Here is an 8,104-nt window from a genome sequence, read left to right as displayed (position 1 = left end):
TGCACATTGTCCATTGTCCATTTTCTCTAACCGGATCTCTCTCACTCCTTCCTATTGTAAGCAACCACTCCCTTCGCATGACTAATCAGCAGCTCGGCTGCTCCTACTGGCCACCGTGTTTATTTCCTCTGGTACCCATCATTCTCCAGGTATGGAGTTTCTTGCTACCAAATTCCATATTTTTAATAGTTTAATTAAGCATAGATTTTGGGTTGTGGCTTTTAATTAATCTAATCAGTATAATTTTTGTCTTTTAGAGATTTCTCCCAATTCCAGTTCCCTTAGAGAGAGTGCACCTTTTTCTTTTCAAGTGCAGCGATGGCTTCACTTGCTTACTTACGCACATGCTGTATACACGTGTGTGTCTATATGTTTCCCATTGCAGCAGTAACAAATGACCACAAACTTGGTTGCTTAAAACAGTAGAAATTTATTCTCTCACAGCTCTAGAGGTCAGAAGCCTAAAGTCGACACCAGTGGGCCAATGTTAAGGTGTCAGACTGGCTCCCTCTGGAGGTTCTAGGGGGCAGTCTGCCCCTTGCCTCTTCCAGCTTCTGTTGGCTCCCAGCAATTCTTGGCTTGTGGCTGCATCGCTCCAATCTCTGCTTCCATGGTTACATTGTCTCCACATCTTCTGTCTGTGTAAAATCTTCTTTTGCCTCCCTATTATAAGAATACAGGTGGTTGCATTTGGCACTCACCGGATAGTCCAGGATAATCTCCCCATCTCCGGATCTTTAACTTAACCACATGGCCAAAGATCCTTTTTCCAAATAAGGTAATATTTACAGGTTTTAGGAATTAGTACTGTCGGTGTCGCAATCCAATGTACACATCAGGATAGATGCAGAGAGGGCTGATGGCCACTCTGAGTTTATTATAACCAGCGTTTCAATATATACCTAGCTTACATCTGTTAAACATACACAGGTGTTCTGGATGAAGTAATTAGCGAATGCCAAGAATTCTTAGTGATTTCTCAAGGAGCCCTCCCTTGGCCTCTGTTTTGATATTATCATGTTGTTGCTGTGCTCCTATATTTTTATCTCAGAGCAGGCAAGGTCTCTTAGGCAACGGTCCCTCTTGCTCCCGATATCGATATTGTTTCTCCATCTGTGCCCCCGGGCGGCCGCCGCCTGGCTTAGGTTGCCCCCCCAGGGGGTCTTACCCGTCATTGGCTAACCGGCCTTCTCACCTCCGGGTCACAGTTTGTTGGCAAGCTTTTTCCAGTGATTATTAACCCTTCCTGTGTCAGGGGCGGCTACAAGTACCTGATGTCTTTGGGGGCCATTTTTAGACTATCACTGTATACACATGCCCCCCACCCCATGGAGATAAATATTATACTTGAAAACTATAACAAAATTGGTAAATCCAGACCATGTTCCTTTTTAATTACCTTATAAACAATGCATATTGTAAAGTTCAGACTTCCAAGACTCGCTAGCAGCAGCTTAGGCTAATTAATACACAATAAATTATGATGGAGAATAGAAAGTAGCTCATTCTTTTGGCAAGGGGACAAAAGATAAGGGAAAAAACAATTTATTTTGAAAAGGGCAGGGGCCTAAAGCATACATGAAAACTATGCTGCTTAGCATAGATCTTTGGCAAAGTCTTGAAATAATTTTTTTAACAGATGGTTTGTTTTGCATTTAGAAATGAAGTGGTTATCAACAAGTTTGAACATATTATATAAATATACGTGTATACACACACACACACACACATATATTTTTCAATAGTCTTTTTAGATAACTGGTTGGTCTGCAAGCTCAGTTGAAATCAAGTGAAGAACAAGTGGCTGGTGAAGTTTAGGCCATCAGTGTTTATTTTTCATAATAGAGAAAGAGGTTGAGAGAGTGTTTTGTTTTCTTTTGGTACACACTCAAGATCGTCAAGAATGAAGAATGTCCTGTTCTTTGCTGCAGTCACAGTACTTAGCACAGGTTCTGTCAGCTCAACAAGCATTTGTTGGAGGAATGAATCAAGTGAATGCACAAAGATCCAAGGAGATTCATGGGGAGCTCCTTTTGGGCAGGAACCACATCTCCTTTATCTCACTATTTCCAGTTTCTACCACAGTAGATTCTAAAATGGTGATTGTAGATTTGAATTAAATGTAATTCAGTTATTTTTTGTCATGGGACATCAGGCCGTTTACAAGACAAATGCTCTCCTGGCGGCTTCCAAGTTGAATCCAAGTAATTAACTCTTTACCGCCCACATGTCTATCTTTTGTCTTCCCCACACAGGGACCACACTGATAACACATGGAAAACAGTATATCTGTAGTGTCTAGTCATTGTGTTTTTATGTACATGTTCTTATTGGATTATTATAACAACCACATGAGACAGGAATCCCAACTCCCATCTTTCAGTTGAGTAAACTGGGGCTCAGAGGGAACTGGAAAGCAGCATATTCTTGTATGGTCAAATCTTATTTTTTAAATGTTATTTACTTTTTTCTCATTACCCTCAGCTGCAATTGCATTATATTTTGAACTCCAGCAGTGTCTTGACTTTGAAGAGCTCAAGAATCCTGGGGGTCCATAAGCAGTGTGATGCCCTCGGGTTCTTGACCATTGCTAGGTAACTTGGATTTACTCTTTCCCCTCTCTCTCTGGTGTTCTGAACTTCAGTGAGAATATGCATAGCTTTTGATTTATTTACTATCCCTAGCATTCAGTGGAACCTTTCCTTATCGTCCTTCACATGCAGGAAATATCTTCTCTATTTCTTTTATTATTTCTTCCTGTAATCATTTCTTTCTGTCAAGTCATCATTTTAAAAACTCCCTTTAGTCTGTTTTCGGATCTCCAGTATTGATTCTCCATTTCTCTCATGTTTCCCTCAGATTTTCCATCTCTCTTTTTTTTCTTCTTTCCAGAGATTTCCTAGGTTTTATTTTTTAGTTCTTTCCTTGATTCTTTGTTTTGTTTTGTTGGTCAAATACACTTTTAATTTCCATGAGTCTTTCAGGATAACTGGTTTTTCTTTTATCAGAGTCTCTTACGCTTGTTTTATGTAAATAATATCTCAGATCTTCCTGCAGATACTAACTGGAATTTTGTCTGTTTTCAAGTTTCTTTTTGTTTCCCAAATCATTTCTCTTTCTTCTCAACTAAATGATTAGAGTTTTAACGTTGTTTTTAACTTGATCTTTCTTTCATGTTCCAAACTTCCTCAAATAGCTGGAAGTGATTCATGACTCCTGGCTGTTCTGGGAATATAATTGGGGGTTATTAACTGGTAGTTTTCACGTTGTGGAAACAAGAGCAGGCCAATCATGTTTCAGGAACCCCAGTGCCCACATGTAGAGGTCTTTGCTCTGGAGAAACTTATGTCCAAATATAAATACTCTGCCTTAGGTTATCTCAGCTAATTCATTTAATTTCCTTGTTGAAGGATCTTTTGATTGTTTTTAGGTGGCATTTAAATAACTGGCTGCCTATGTGTCTGCGTGTGGTTGATAAAATTAGAGAATGTAGTAGGAGGTCTCTTGGCCGGGATTTAGGGTTGCAGTTAGACAACGCCTAGATCTGTATTGCGAGCCTCTCCAGAGTTCTGCCCCAGGATTCGTTGCATTTCTCTCTTCTGGAGCCATCTCTGTCCTATGCCACCTTTTCTCCATACTTCTCCTTCATCTGCTCCTACATTCATTTTCATCTTTTATAATTTTGTTAAAACCTCCTGGCTTTTAACATGTGCTCACCTTTTCTCTTTTTATTGGTTGCATATTTATAATATTTTAAGCTATTTTATGATCATGTCAATGGGACTTTCATGAGGTAGAAGAGATAAGTATGTATAGCAAGGCTTTCATCTTGATGTAGAAGTCCATAATTAAATTTCCCTGATTCCACAATATTTGGAAAATATCAATACAACAGTACATGAATACTATATAAATCTATCATGATTTCAAAAGATAGATAAAATATCAGTTTTGAGACATTCTGCTTAATGTAAAATGTTTTTAAATGCATTAATTTATCACCAAGATATAAACATTTTACTACATATTTGTATATCAATATAAAGAACGATTTTCCTATCCTGTTTGACATTGCGAATATGCAAATTAGTTCCCCTGCCCCACTGTGTCATCAGAGGTTCACCTCTTTTTATGTATCTTCTTTCCTATGCTTAGCCGTTATGCAGGAAATTGCCTTCATGTGATGGTTGCCTCTAAGTACACTTCGAGGGACGATAACCCACACCAGAAAAGCTTGCAGACCAGAATAAAATGCTGGCATTACATGGTTTGTGAAGTCAAATTTAAAACACACAGTGAGAAGCAAGGGGAAAGAATTGTTTCAAGTTAAGGTACTTAAGCTGGAAAAGTCCAAAAGAGCAGCTACACAAAAGAAAAAGTCAGTTATTTTCAGACCGTTCAATGTGACAGAAAATAATCCTAGGTACCATAATAGAGTCTTAGGATAGTTCTGGGTCAAGCCAATCACTAATGTTTATAATCATAAATTGAAATGAGAATGTATAATTGTGTTCTATAGGTTGAGAAGAAGGCAAAAGAAGTTTGTAGTTCATTTTAGAAAGGTTTCCATTCAAAATGCTTAACGTTTTTTAAATGTAGGTGACTAAAATTTTGACTTTTTTTCATAAGAGTACTGGCTTGAATTTTTTTCCAACTTTGCTACTTACTGTGTAACATTTTAAATCTTATCTCTGAGCTCTCATTTTCTCAAATATCTAATAGTAAGGTAATTGCACATATCTGATATAGTTTTCATGACAGTCCAATGAAATGATTCATGTAAGATGTTAGCACAATATTATTAGCTATTATCAATATTATTACAACAGTTTTTCTTGAGTTCTGTAAATTCTTTATAAGTAATTTTAATGATTACAAAATATTTTATGTGACCTAATTTAAACTATCAAGTCAATCTCAATCAAACACTGGCAGAGTTTTTTGTATGTTTGTTTGTGTTTTGCAGAAATTGGCAAGCTGAATCTAAAATTTCTAAGGAAATTCAAAGGCTTCGGAATAGCCAAGGCAATCCTGAAGAAGAAAAACTAGAGGTGGGGCTGGCCCTGTGGTGTAGTGGTTGAGTTTGAGCCCTCTGATTTGGCAGCCCAGGATTCATAGGTTTGGATCCTGGGTGCAGACCTACACACTGCTCATCAAGCCATGCTGTGGTGGCATCCCACATGCAAAAATAGAGGATGATTGGCATAGATGTTAGCTCAGGGACAATCTTCCTCACCAAAAAAAAAAAAAAAAGCTGAAGGTGGTACTAGATATCAAAATCTGTTAAAACTATAATTAATTATATCTTAGTCTATATAATTAATTACATACTTAATGTATGATATGATGTAATTATATCACATAATTATAGTAATAAAGGCACTGTGACCTTGGCTCAAACATAAATGACCAATGGCACAGAATAGACTCACCGGATTTATGAAAAAGGTAGTGTTACAGTGCAGTGAGAAATGATGAGTCGATTGAACATTCACATAGAAAAAACTATATATCAGCTTCTTTCAAACAAAAATAAATTTAAGAATTATTAGATATCTTAATGTGAGAGATAGAACAATAAGGCTTTTAGAGGTAAATATAGGAGAACATCTCTGTGACTTTGGAATAGATAAAACTGTCTCTATAAAGACACATAAAGAGCTAAGCATAAAGGGAGACATTAAAATATTTGATTATATTAAGATTCAAAAGAAACCACTAAAAGAGTGACAATGCAATATGTGGACTGACAAATTGACCACAATTCTATCTGCTATTAATCATCAGTGCCATATGTGTGAATGTGACATTTTTTTGAGTTTGATAGGTAGAGTAGACCGACTCCAGGCAAACGTTGTGCAGATACACTGAGGGACAGAAAGTTCTCAGGGATGGGAGACCTGGATGAGCTTGGGGGATAAGGTCATAGGGAGAATAAATGTGATTCCTGCCTGTCCCAAGCGATGTGAGAGGGCAGCATTCATTCTTTCATTCATTCACTCCCATAACAAGTACTTACCAAGTGCCAGCTATGTTCCAGGCAGAGTTCTAGACACTGAGGACATAGAACTGAACAAGGCAATCAAAGTTCTTCCCTTCATGGCTCGTTTATGGGACAGGCACGGAGGTGGCAGGAGAGGCATAAATGAAAAATACAGGGAGCTCCTGTAGATGGAGGGGTCAGGGATGGCCTCTCCAGGTGGATAGGAACTTCAGCTGTCATCTGAATGGAGAGAACGAGCCAGTCCTCAGAGCTCTGGAGGAAGAGCATTTCTGGCAAAGGGATCAGCCTAGGCAGATGCCCAAAGGTGGAAAAGAGCCTAGCAGTTCAAAAACCAGAGGGAAGACCCGCGTGGTTGATCTATTGTGACAAGATGAGCGGGATTAGATGATGTCAAAGAAGTAACTAGCAGCCTGCTCATGGAGCTTCTTGCAGATCAGAGGAAAAAGTTTGTGTTTATTGTAAAGGCAACAAGGAGGCGTTAGAGTGGAACACTACTGCACCCTCTTCACGTTCCCATAGAAGGGAGGGAGTTTCCACTTCATTCCCCTGGAGGGAAGAGGATTAGAGTAAAAGTTCCAGTTCCTCTGATTCTAATTTATCTAATTGATGAATTCTGGAGAAGAAATTGAGAAAACAATAGTGGTTTTCAATATTCTGGTAGACCATGGCATATTTGGGTACTAAGACATCAGTATTCTTTTGGTGAAACAACATTATTGAGATTAAAAAGCCATGAATCATCAACATCTTTATATACACTCAAACTCATATAGCGCACTAAAACGTTTAAGCAGATGTACAGCCATGCACCTCATAATGACGTTTTGGCCAACGACAGACAGCATATATGACAGTGCTCCCATAAGATTAGTACCATATAGTGGGCGATACCATCTAGGTTTATGTAAGTACACACTGATTTTTGCACAATGATGAAGTTGTCTAATGACGTATTTCGCAGAACCTATCCCCATTGTTAAGTGACACATGATTGTATTCGGTTGATTAAAAAGCATTCTTCTATACTTTCAAATTTCTCATAAACGAACACAACGAAAGTCAATTGACAATACAAACTTTACTATAAACACAATTCTTACTCTACTTCAAAGATTTTCCGAATAAGTGGAATATGAATATGACAAAATCGGAACTAATACAGATATTAATCAGTTTCTATGAAACTTAGAAGAAGAACCGAAAACACTTTCTTGAAAACCAACAATAACAACACTATAGCTTGCTCTCAATGCAATCACTAAAAAATTACAGCTTTCCAAAAGATCTTAAACTTCTCAAGCGAGAAGTGGCATTATTTAAAGGTGAATGAGCTACAGAAAGATATTGAGGGATAGCTTCTAAAAATCACTGCATCGTTGCCCCCAGGATGTGTGGGATCAAAAAGAGATTTTAACAGTTGGGAAGATTTTACAAAAAATTACTGCATGTGGTTAACATGAGGTCCATTCACAGGGAATCAACCCTTTTTGTAAATGATAAAATAATATTTAAATATCATGTTTTCATAATTGAATTAAATTTATTTTATGCAGTCTAGTGTTCCAAATAATTGCTTTATTAAATTTTATCTGGCACTAGATTATATAGAATTAAAAATGTTTAACATTTATAGTTTTCTTATCAAGACATAATTTACATATAACATTGTGTAAGTTTAAGGAGTACAATGTGTTGATTTGATACACTTGTATATTGCACTATGATTACAACCTTAGCTGTAGCTAACACCTCTGTTGCGTCACATATTGATCATTTATTTATTTATTTTTTATTTATTTATTTTTTTGAGGAAGATTAGCCCTGAACTAACATCTGCTGCCAATCCTCCACTTTTTGCTGAGGAAGACTGGCCCTGAGCTAACATCCGTGCCCATCTTCCTCTACTTTATATGTGGGATGCCTGCCACAGCACAGCTTGCCAAGTGGTGCCGTGTCTGCACCCGGGATCCGAACCAGCGAACCCTGGGCTGCTGAAGTGGAACGTGCGCACTTAACCACTGTGTCACCGGGCCGACCCCTCCAATTATCATTTATTTTTTGTGATGAGGACATTTAAGATTCAGTCTCTTCGCAATTTTG

At 37.8% G+C, this 8,104-nt stretch overlaps 1 long non-coding RNA gene across 1 annotated transcript; it reads right to left on the bottom strand.

The window, feature by feature from the left end:
- Positions 1–410: 410 nt before the first annotated feature.
- On the bottom strand, positions 411–870 carry LOC124238545 (uncharacterized). Its single transcript, XR_006888324.1, has 2 exons — positions 790–870; positions 411–663 (listed from the first exon to the last, which is right to left on the bottom strand). It is a non-coding gene; the product is annotated as an uncharacterized LOC124238545 (long non-coding RNA).
- Positions 871–8,104: the final 7,234 nt, after the last annotated feature.

The sequence above is a fragment of the Equus quagga genome, chromosome 4, assembly GCF_021613505.1.
Source record: "Equus quagga isolate Etosha38 chromosome 4, UCLA_HA_Equagga_1.0, whole genome shotgun sequence".
Taxonomy (NCBI): Eukaryota; Metazoa; Chordata; class Mammalia; order Perissodactyla; family Equidae; genus Equus; species Equus quagga.
This window is presented reverse-complemented; position numbering and strand designations above follow the sequence as displayed.